General features: G+C 30.1%; 1 protein-coding gene across 29 annotated transcripts in view; it reads left to right on the top strand.

Annotated features, from left to right (window-relative positions):
• The window catches only part of LOC132725621 (uncharacterized), a 164567-nt gene that overhangs the window by 33950 nt on the left and 118086 nt on the right, over positions 1-12531 (top strand). The window lies entirely within an intron of this gene.

The raw sequence follows: 12531 nt of genomic DNA, 5'->3' as shown, positions 1-12531 counted from the left end.
TATCATTGATGCGCAAGATTGTCTGCAATCATGAACCTGATGTTAAAGTTTTTGCTTACAAGTTGGACAAATGTTTAGAAACTTAAGTTTCTTTACATTTGGACAATTTGTTTTTGTTTCTTTCATTAAGTCTTTGTTATTTTAATGTGTGACATATTCTTGTTGTCGTTACCAAGGTAAATATTTTGATCTGGGCACTGATCGAATTATTAGAATAAGTGACCGTCATCAGACTAAGGATTACGTCAGTATGATCTCTCAGTATATATAATTGTGTATTGAATATGCAAGATTAATTGTTGAAAGTTTGAATAATATGTGTATTATTCTTAAGATCTTACCTTTTGCGTAAAATTCTGGAAAACATATTTTTTTCTTAGAAAAATTGTGAACGTATCCTTTTTTCATTTTATCACATACCCATGCCTCTTTTGCGACTCCATTAAAAATGGCATTGCACGGCCATGCATATATTTTGATGTCATTTGCGTTATATAAACATAGCGTAAAAACGCGTTTAATGTTATAGCGTTATACTTTAGGCGCGAAAATGAAAAATGGTTTTATTTCTCTTTAAACAGTTTTTATTTTAGGTAAGTTATAAAAAGAATATTTTATTAGTGTAGAGTCCTCTATATTTTACACATCTTGAGATTATTTCGCAGACTGTCTAAGAAGTATAGCTCTTATACAAAAATAAACAGAACCATTTTTTCTATTACTTTCAAAGTGTTAGGGCAATTTAATTGTGATATTTTTCTTATAAAACAACAGTGTCCAGGGAAAATCCATGCTGTTTTCACATAAACCAGACGATATACTTGCCGCTGATACAAATATGACCTTCACCTTTGCATTCTCAACAGTGCAAAACTGTTTGACTCCAGTTCGGTATTTGAACTTTATATATAAATTGTCGGTTTTGATCTTTGTTTCTTGAAGAACAGACATGTTTATCCTAACATAAATGTAATGTAAATATATAAAATTAAGCACTTTTACCGACATTTTCATTGATTTAAATGTACTTAAGAAAATGCAGATTCTATTTGTATTTACAACCTGGGAAAAAATGAAATAAAGTTTAATACGTTTTGTTAAATATAAAATCTATTTAAAGCTTCTCTATAGATTGAGATTTTATCTAGAAAGATACAATAATGTAGCAAAATCTGTTTATATGAAAATAATTTTTTTGTCGTCTGCTTCCGAAATGATATTGATGACTCATATTATATCCTTCACGGAGATATATAACAAATAAACCTAAGACGAGGTTTAAAACATTGTCGAAATAATCATTATCAACAGTCGATGAGATAAATCGGAAAATGTGTTTTTAATAACTGAGCAAGCCTCATAGAAGATGAGTAAATATTGATACTAGAGGGTGTCAAACAACGCAAGATGATATCGAAAAGAAACGGAGTCTGTTTATGCAATCATGAATTCTTACGTAATTGCAGTATCAGCAGATAGCGAAAACAATTACGGCGGAAAAAAACATGCTTTCTAAGAATATGCTCATCTTTGAATGATATATTTGCACTGTATAGGAGAAAGTACAAGGATGTTTTCATCATTTGATGTTATCGATATCGTCTTGAAAATAAATGTTGTTGTTGTTTTTCTTAATCATTTAACAATTCATAGAGAGGACATTATTCGGGACATTGAAATCTACTTACTTAAACGGAAATATTTAGTTTATTTTAGACTATATAATATTGTAACCCTTACCACTAAAAATGTCTCGAGTAGATTTGTCCAAATTGCATTCTGGACAAAACCATTCATCATTTTCTGGGGGGGGGGGGATTTCAAAATAAGTGCATACTAAAAAGAGCTTACAAAACGTTTATAAATGCTTTATCGTTGACAAAAAATAAACGTTGGAAATCAATTATCTAAGAAAAAAGCTTATTCGCACACTTGTTACGTCAGCGACAACAAATGCACATATGTTAATAGATGCTTTGTCGGTTTGGTATGAAAACAGTTATTCCTGCCTCAATGTCATGGTAACCTCTAACAAAGTTAATAACTTCGTGCTGAAAAGGATGTATGCTTAACTGCTCAAGAATTCATCTTTGCTGAATGCCTGCTGAATGATTTATACACATCCGGTAATTGATAGACCTTTTTTAACAGATAAAAGTAAGGTTTGAGAAAAGTTTATTGAGCAGTAATTACGTGCAACGTATACCCTGCTGACAAAGCAGTAGAAAGTAGGCTAAGGTAGATCTATCTTGCTGTTTCTAAAGTCTGTACCGTCAAACAATAAGCCTTTAGTAATGTTTTAAAGCTACAGGCCTCCATGAATTTGAGGGAGTAAAAACAAGTCTATATTATGAAATGTTTATGACAGTTTAAGATAGTTTTACAAACTTTATACAAAATGTATTTTCATATGGAATGACAGCGTAACAATAATGACATCATCGAATGAAGATTAGAAAATTTATCATCAATTGCGCATGCAGATTTTATTCATATCTTTACTAGACTGTGCTACTTATACCACAGTTGCAACCATAGAACAAACTAGTAAAGGTAATGAACAAATTCAATGAAACCAAGAAACTTTCACTAAAATATAAGGTACCCGACGAACGAACGAACGAAACAGAAAGCACACGTGCAAAGGTTTCAGACAGAAAAAATAGGTCAGTCGATCAAATACAAAAATAAAAGACATTCAACCAGTCTTTTATAATCTTTGAACCAGAAAGAAACTATTTTTTGTCAAGTCAAGTCAAGTCAAGTCTCGTTTTTTTACCGTAGTACAATTAATTCATGATAAGAAGTCGGAATGAGTAATTCATCAGACGTAAATATATCACATCAGGTCTGATAGGTTGTTTCGAACCAAAATAACAGCGTTTTTTGTAATAGGTTTATTCTCTTAGATAATTTGATCCGTCACTCAAAGGCAACATTATCTCACAGTGGAAGCAATCTATTTTTGATAATCGAGGAATCTAACATATATCAATTGAAAGCAGCAGTTTTGTCTAGTTTTAGAAATGTAATCATGTTATCATATTTTATGATTCAGGCTTTAATATATATTTATTTTAGGAAAGGGGAATAATTATAGAATGTACTAGTGAAATTGCCCCTTTTTTTAAAGACATGAGCATTATCATTTCATTGGCACGCGCGTGTACGTTTAGTCCTTTTCGGATGCCTTACCGAGTGCCTTTCCGGTTTTCATTTATGACTGAATTTTATCGGAGGGTACATTCTGTAAACGTCACTTTGCCTTGTTGATATTTGATCTCACTTTTTACATATATATGCACTTTTTCGCCTATTATTTTAAAAGTGCAAATAAACTTTATATAAAAGTACATTTAAAATTGCTTTGAAACAAACATAATTATTATTGTGCGTTTATCCAATTTGGTTACATCAGAAAATTTCAAATTAAGTTGTTAAGCAACTTTAAGAATAAAGTCGGTTGTACTTTCAGTACAGTTCAAAGCACTTATTGCACGATATAGTGTTCCAGAATATTTGGAACGGCAGACTATTAAAATTGGCCTAAATCGACCCGTGCGCCGTAAAGCCAAACAAAAACAGAACATTTGAAACTTGAACGTACGTTATTGATATATCAAATAAAAGCTTAATTTGAATAGGAGGAAAACCTTGTATAATATATGGATCCTTTTTATAATTTTTATACTCTATTGTAAATTGTATTATACATGTATACCACGTTACTACTAGAGGCATACTAGTATGGTCTGTTAAATAAATGTAATACAAATACTTTGATTAAGTTAGCAATATTTAGTAATAAATCTTTTAGTATCAGAAAGGAAAATATGAATAATGTAATACTAAATGTTAAAATTGTATGTTTGTTTCTATACTCTCGTTGTATTTAATGTATGCTGTATATTTGTGTAATGACCAGGAACTTTTATGTTCAAGTCATATTGAATAATAAAATCTGTTCAGTTCTGTTCTATTATACTAGTTGACTTTATCAAATAGGGGGCAATAAGTGCTACAAATACATAAGTAAGTTGAAATTGAGTCTCATCCAAAGAACAAGCTATAAGATGTATTACATAATCAGTTACTTCTTTTGTAATTGAATCATTTGGCAATGAATTTTTCATTTGTTTTACAGATGGAATAGCGCTTATCTTTTAGTATATAATTTAAAAACATTCTATGCTTGAGATCTTAGCCAATTACATAATTTGTTATCTTTATTAACCGTGAAACAATGTTATCCGAAAAGACATTCATCTGCAGGAGCAAATAAATGTTTTTTTCTAATTAGCTGAAGCAAAATTATACCTATAAACACATTTGGTTAATCTGTTGCATTGCAAAGTTTAATCGTTTATTTGATTAAGAAATATCGCAATTCCTTCAGCAGAAAAATCATGGATGTTTATTATATAATGCCTTACATAATGTTATATCATCCGATACGGATCTTATTCATGTAGAATATATCTATAATCTTTATTTATGAACACATCTGCGGATGTTTCAAAATCAAAAACTTAACCGGTCCATGTGAAATGTTGAATTTTGCTTAAGCCGGTGCTAGCGGGAGGGGCGTTGACAGTAGCTTTCGATTATCACTACCGTCCATGAACAGGCTCAATCAAAACGAACTTGCAACATTTTCATTTTTGCCATGTGGACTTTATTTATGGATTCCGTTTCCTCTATTTTATTGACACTGGTAAGACACCAGTTGGAGAAAAAGAAAACAAAAAAATTGACTCTCTAATTAATGCATGGTTTACATAAAACTTCTGATTAGAAGTAGTCGGTTTACCAGGTGTAACACATGTGCAATCAAAGATTGCAGTTAATGCACATTAACTTTTCTTTCTGAGAGTTTACATCATTAAATACAGAGTAGCATTTTCTATTAATACACCGCCTGAGGCTATAGGTTTATAGTCATGAAATTCAAGCTTTTATTAGTTTATAAATAGCTGCATATGTGACACATAATGATAAAACAATAAACTGTTGCGGTAGTTCTTTAAGTTTGCCATTTAAACTAAGTTTGTGCAGTGCTCCAATAAGACCTTGTGCGGTGTCCCACTGGGCGCCTGTGGTCTCATTTGACTTAATAATGTGAGGGTTAGTATTTCTGTGATCGTTACTTTCAAGTGTTGTTCTTTAAACTCATATTGTATGTTAACAGTCTCAGGGGTTATTGAAAGTTATGGACAAGACAGTTAGAACATAACAAGCAATAATTGTGTCGACTTTCTTTGTAAATGTTCTCTTTAATTATAAAATTTAGAACTTTTCGTACATATTATCCTAAGATTTATATTGGTTTCAACAAAATAAAGTGCATGCATAATAGATGTTTAGATCATATTGCCAAAAGGATGAGATTTAAATAAACATGTAATGTTTAACATAGAAGTAAACGATGCAATTATCGTGCAATTTTTTCGTTTGCTACCGCAGTTCTATCAACGGAGTTTCTAAGTGGATACATTTTTATTTGAAAAATGTCAGACGAAACTCCTGGCAAAAAAAACACGTGCTATTAAAGATAACCCTGTTTTCAAAGAGTCGTATTTCATTGACAAAAAGTTTGAAATTTTCATGAAATAGTTGTTTTTTACCAAACAAAAAGAACATGATTTTTTTTTCATAAATAAACGATAAAATTTAAAATTCAGCGTTTAGCACATGAATGTGCTTCTCTCCCTTCAAAATACAGTACTCTTCAAGCTTCTGGATTATTTAACTTCATGTTGAAATTGCTTTTCGGTCACTTCAAAATATCGTTACTTCATACAATGCCCTTAAAATTTTCTTGTAAAGGAAAATTGTAAATTTAAAATTAACTGGTTATAGAATTAAAAATTATTTTAGTTGACAAGTTGATTGATTTTGGATATGCAAAATAACATTTTCCTTGATCAATTTTCAAATCTTGATTTTTGTTCTGAAAGACAAAGGCACTTACGCCTGTTTTGAATATTTATCTTTATTTCTTTTTCTGTTACGAAATTCACGTTGATGAGTTTGTTTAATAATTTTTCACTACATATATATAAATAATTTATCCATGGAAGAAATTGCTTTTTGCTATAAAGAATATATGATTTACTGTTCTTCTTGTTCATCTGGCAACATACCATTTATTCTTCATATAAAGTGACATACCTTTTCAGATATAAGTTATTTTCGGAACATTTTAAGCCTTTAATTTAAACATAGCAATTAACATACAATGATTGTTGGCATGGCATGAGAATGTAGGCCAACATGACGTGTTGATCTACAGTGAGAAATAACCAACAAACAAGAAGCCCTAGGTAATAATGAACATCAGTTTTAAAAAAAAAATCTCTGTCTGAAAATGTCAAGAAATAAATTGATAAATGAGGCCTCCAAAAAAATACAAACAACTTCCTATTGAGAAACAATATAGAAATAAATTATCTTCCATTAAGTAGACAAAGCAGGCACTTAAATAAATCGGAGAAACAAAAATAGCAAGCAAAGATAGTATATGTCATCAAATAGTGTTAAAATGAAAATAAGTAAGTATATCGTAGGAATCATGCACTTTTCAGAAGCTTGTCAAATTAGTTTTAACACATTAAGCAAGGCGAACAAGCGACAGAAAAAATATTTACATCTCTTAAAGCTTCTTCTTTACGAAGCAGACATTAAATAATTCAATTAATATCAAATTTTTAAATATGGCATTTGTAGTCCTGAAAGTGGATTAGTCTCCAATGGGCAATACATTTTCCATATGTAATTTAAAATGTCAAGAAAAACAATAGAAGTGTATCATGTGGATTTTTAAATTTTGTTTAGCTTTTAAAGGACATAGTGATGAAGCTTTAAGTAATGGAGTACGGACAATTATATGATGACCAATAATATTTTGTTGTAAAACACTTTATTATCTGCTGTATAAATATATGTCATATCGTACAATGTATCATTTATATCACATTTGCCAACAGCACACATATAAAAAAAATTCGTAGTTTGATGATATGTCTGATACTAAATATTATCAACTAAATTATTTATTGTTTTACATACCTTTTCATTATGGACCAATTCACTTTTAAAATATTATAATTAGGAAAAGCAGTTCAATTTGAACTTGTTTAGGTGCGTGAGTTTAGTTGAGCTTTTTCGAGTGGCTTGCATTTAGTTAAAGATAACATAAATGTCCTTTGCTATTATGCAATTTTGACACTTGATATTGTTCTATAGTTGCCACACAAAGTTCTAGATAAAATCTTAAGCCAACAAAAGTGCACCGCAACTCAAGGATATTTACTTGCTTGAACTTTTCTTTCTTTGAGTTATTTCACGAAATGCTGATTACGCTAGTTTTTCATAAGTCCCTGCCAGGAGCCATGGGTTTATAACCATATATTTATTGCTTTTATTTGTTTATAACTGATTGCATATGTAACTTGTTACGATTATATGATAATCTCTGCAAGTGTTTGTGTACTTTTCTCTTAAAATAAACTTTTACCCTACGGTATAAATAAAGTATAATATTCACTTTATATCCTTCATGATAATAAATTGTGTATAAAACAATGAGATCATAATAATAACGCGATAAAACCGTATGAAACTGATTTGTACTGAAAAGAAGCATACTATTTTTAATAATTAGTCCATCGTGTCTTCACTTGTTTAAACGGTTAAAGGTAAATGTTTTATAGTACATTAACCAAAATAGCAGTGTATGAAACATGTAAAGTTTATGACATTTCTGAAATTCAATTTCGCATTTATTTATTTATTTTCATTTTTTTTATTTATTTATTTATTTTTGGCAGTTTATTCACTTGTCAGTTTTTGTCGGTGAAATATTACTAAGATCTTACGTGTCTACGATTGTTTGTTGTTTAGAAACCTTCCATTTGATACTGAAGTTCAATTTAGCATTTGTATCAATTTATATTTTTTCTGCAATGTTCTTATCAACATCAAATTTGTTTTGAACGAATCCGTGATCTAAAAGAAATTAACAATCTTGTTTATTGAATGGCTATATGTTAAAGCCGACATATATTATACAATTATTGACTAGTGAGCCATTGAATATGATGTGATATTCACCGGCAGATGAAATATGACCGAGGTGATAGCCGAGGCCAATATGACTTTCTGCCGGTGAATATCACATCATATTCAATGGCTCACTAGTCAATAATTGTTTTATTATGAATAGGCTAAGAAATAAAAAAAATTACAAAAAGTACAACCTTATATACATGTACAAATTTTGCCTCGTTGAAGCGCGGGAAAAAAGCAAACGTGTTAGGCGTGCAACGTCTTCGCGAACGCTGCGCATACAAAAGTAATTTAAGTTTATACTCAACATTGCGGTGTAGCCTTTAAGTAAAATGGTAATGTATTGATATTTTAATCGAGAAATATGCCATAAAGAACAAAAAGCAACAATTATTTTTTAAGTAACACGCGTATTTAACAGTCTACGGTGTATGATCATTGAATATGAGTCTCAATCTATTTTTAGACTGGGAAAATCCAATTCAGCCAGTGAATATGATACTACACCCAGTAAATATGATTTTATAAAAAGTTCTGTTGACTACTGTTTGGACCAATGAGATTGCAGATATATTTAGATCATATAATAATACTAAATAATAGTGGTTATATGAGCTATATGATTTTGGCAGATTATATGGAATAGTATGAACTGTCTTAAGATTATATATCTTTATAACGAATTAATTATTAATGAAACCTGGAATACATATCTATTGCCATAAAAAGTAGGCATTTTCAAACGGCAGATAATAAAAAAAATATTTCAAGCAAAGTTATACCCCCTTGTCAACTGTTTAAGCCCTGGTCACCTTTTGTTAAGGTCCATGGACAGGTCTTGTTTTTAATTAACAGTAGTCATGTTTTAAAGAATATAATTATAATAGTCTAGATTATCCAAACAAAATTGGCGTCAAACACGTGTAATATAATAATAAGCCACGTTGACAAAATACGGGATAAAAGGAGTATTTTTTTTTGTAAGTTCAGATATATAAAAGAAGTTTTCCGAAATGCCAAAATTTAAAACCGCATTATTTCGAGAAAAATATGTTTTCAATCGCAAGGAATTGTTTCCACGTGAAAAACACCATTTAAACCTCATTAAACACGTGCGGTGCAGGAAAATTTCCTGAAAAATACTTCAAAAAACAAATCAAGAAAAATTTACGGTACCATTTCGAAAACTTACTTATGAATGTATCCATTACTCATGAACGCTCAAATAAAAATAATTGATATGTAATGTTCAAATATACTTACGAACTCTGAAATATTACTTATTTAAAAATAATGTTCAAAATATTCGAATATTATTTGTAATATTTTCAATGCATACACCCAAATTCGAAATACATAATTAACACTGAAAAAGCTAGTTAGGTTAAAGCGTCAAGTTATTGAAATAGCGTTTGTGAAAGATTTTATTGTCAGCATATTTTTATAAAGAAACTATATCATAATAAAAATCCTTAAAGCTGCCACAGAAATGCATACCATATTCTATCAAAGAAAATGCATGTACGTGTTTTATAATGGATAAAGTTCGAATAAAATGCTTACCGCGTGAAAAAAGTAGCGTTAAATGCGGAATTATTTTGTCATAAAAATAGCAAAACGTAAATTATAAATTAACAAAATGGAATTTTGCTTTTCATACTATGTAATATTTCAATGAAGTAAATGCCAAAACACATAAGCTTCAGCTATATTGCCAGTGATTATCATTAACAGCATACCAAAAAATCAATCAAATCTTGAGAAAATAAAAACAAATATAATTATCGGTGCTTAATGACTCTTTAGTAAGAAAATTATAACGTAATTGCTTCATCAAAATGAAATTGACTCCACTTGATCGGGTAAATTAAAAGCCCATTACGTATGTGCGGTGCAATTTTACTTTCTCTTAAAATTCGCATTAATAATCAATTGACAAAGGCGTTTACGCTAGAGGTTAGAACAACCCTTGAAACAATAATCACTACCTTACTTCATCGTATACGTACTTTTATAATGGTAATTGGAATTCTGAAGGTATGTTGAAGGGCGCTGATTATTTAAGATGATAAAGGACGTCATATCAATTAAGATTTTTTTTTCATTTTCAATGGCAACGATGGCGTTATTTCTGATTTACGAGAAACCATAAGATGTAGTTTAGGATACAGATACATTACCAACTGAATATCATTTTTGACTGATTCCACGATGCGCTAAAGAGTTGCTGAATGGCTGAGGCAAAGATTTTGAAGTATGCGTTGATGTGAAGATGTTTGTATTTAATGCGCCTCATGCTTATCCTATTCAATTATTATATGAAAACAAGACAACATGACGAATGTTGAAGTTTTTGTTCTAAAATTCATGCCACATTTTGTAAGAAATTATCATGAATAGTCTTGTTTATACTGGAAAAGTTGTAAACGTTTGACGCTGATTATTATTAACACATTGGAATGTTCCAACCTGCGTTTGCTTTGTGATATTCGATGTGATGTAATGCATGCATTGCTTTCCTATATATTTAATATTATGATTATTTACTGTTATTAAAGGAAAACAGTTTTCAAAACAAAAACAAAACAAAAAAAAACAAACCAACAAAAAACTTGATACACGATAAAAACTGACATGCAATCGTATAACAGAGAAATTTTATGAACTGAAAAATACACCTAATCTTAAAGGGACTCCACTGAGGTTTTTTGACATTACAGGACTGGACATAAATTTTCCTGATTATTGTTCCATTTGATGTAGGTCTAGACCAATAACTCGTGTGCAAATTTCAGATCGTTCGCTTACTCCGTTTTCCCAGAATATTGTTTTTCTAATTGTTAAGGATGACCCAAAATTGAAAAGCGTTGTAACGCTTTTCCTCAATCAGGTTAAGAATAGCACAAAATCTCATTTTCAATTTATTTCTGTGTATATGTTTCCTAATTATCTTTTGAATTTGTTTCTGTTTGAAGTGCCAATGCTAATCTAGGCAAGAAATTCAAATTTCATGTTTTAGGCTATTAGACCTCTGCGAGGTTCCTTTAAAATCTGTGTCTAATTTTGGAAGATATTTTTGTTGTATGGCATTGCAGTCTGATACATTTTAACTTGTTTTAAGTTAGAAATAAACTTTATAAGAAAGAAATTTCATGCTGAATCGGGCGTTTACGTTTAGTTGTTCATGTCTTTTTTTCATGCTCGTTTTCTGCTATTCTTTTCGTGTTTGACTTTCTTTTTAGAAATGAAAAAAAAAAAGTTTCAAAACTTCGTTTGCAATATCTTTTGGGGCACAGGTTATGTACATGTAAATAACTTCAAAGACAAACCTTGTTATTAATAGCTTGTTTTGAACAGGAAAATTAGACGCCACGTTGTAAGGTGGTTAGTACAAAAGTCGACAATACATTTTAAAAAGGCCAGTGTAGTATTGAATTATTTAGAAATATAACAGTGCGTTGAAAGTATTGTTTAAAACAACATTTACAAACTTTTCCAAGTTTTCACACAATTTCATTATTGTTATCGTTTGGGAATCATGAAAGAAACACTCATGCAAAATGATCATGTGGGAATTTATTATGCACTGCCTAGCAGACAGACGGGAATTTTTATGAGAAGGAGATTTATCAAAAATCAGTGAAAAAATACATTCCCAAAATGTTTGCTGCAAATTTGACATGTTGAGCTGATTTGTAAAGATCATATTGTAATGTTTAGCTGCTTGTATTGTTGTTGGTTTATTGTGTTCTAGGACATTGAGCAAGATAAAGTTAAACGGGTATATGTTTCGAAACATGCTATTAAAAATATGTACCGACAGTATAACTAGACAGATAATCTTTACACATACAATTATATTTCATTTTAAAGAGGTGAAGTATTTTTTTATTAAATATACAAGACAAATTCATACATTTATCTATAACAAAACAAGGAATGTGAAAAAAAAATTTAATCTACAAACGTATTTGTGGATATATCAAATTGGAGAAAAAGATAACTTTGCCAAATTGTTTTAAAATATTGCTAGCCTATTAATTTAAATGAACTTCCCTGAGGTCCAAAAACCTAAAAACATAAATTTTGAATTTCTTTTGTAGATCAGTTTGGGCACTTAAAACGAAAGTTATTAAAAAGTGTAAATAAATAAATATACCAATTAATTACAAATTTGTCTTGTTGTGCCTTTTTAGTCAGATTTAAGTGAAAAGCGTTGTTTCAATTTTGGGTCATTTTTCACAATTAAAATAATTCTAGGAAATCACAAGTTACTAGTTCAGCCCTACATGAAATTGAATATTTGTCTCGAAAAAAATATTTCCTGTCACGTCAGGTAATATAACCTCAGTGCCGACCCTGTGGAGTCCCTTTAATATGAAAAGCGTTTCATCTGACAAATGCGTCTGAATTTTTTTTATTGTAATACCGTAAGTGTTTTCAGTATTACAGCTAAATTATGCT

Source organism: Ruditapes philippinarum, unplaced genomic scaffold, assembly GCF_026571515.1.
Source record: "Ruditapes philippinarum isolate M1 unplaced genomic scaffold, ASM2657151v2 ctg311_1_1_1_1, whole genome shotgun sequence".
Lineage (NCBI taxonomy): Eukaryota > Metazoa > Mollusca > Bivalvia > Venerida > Veneridae > Ruditapes > Ruditapes philippinarum.
The sequence above is the reverse complement of the archived record's forward strand: the minus strand, read 5'-3'. Positions and strand labels throughout refer to the sequence as shown.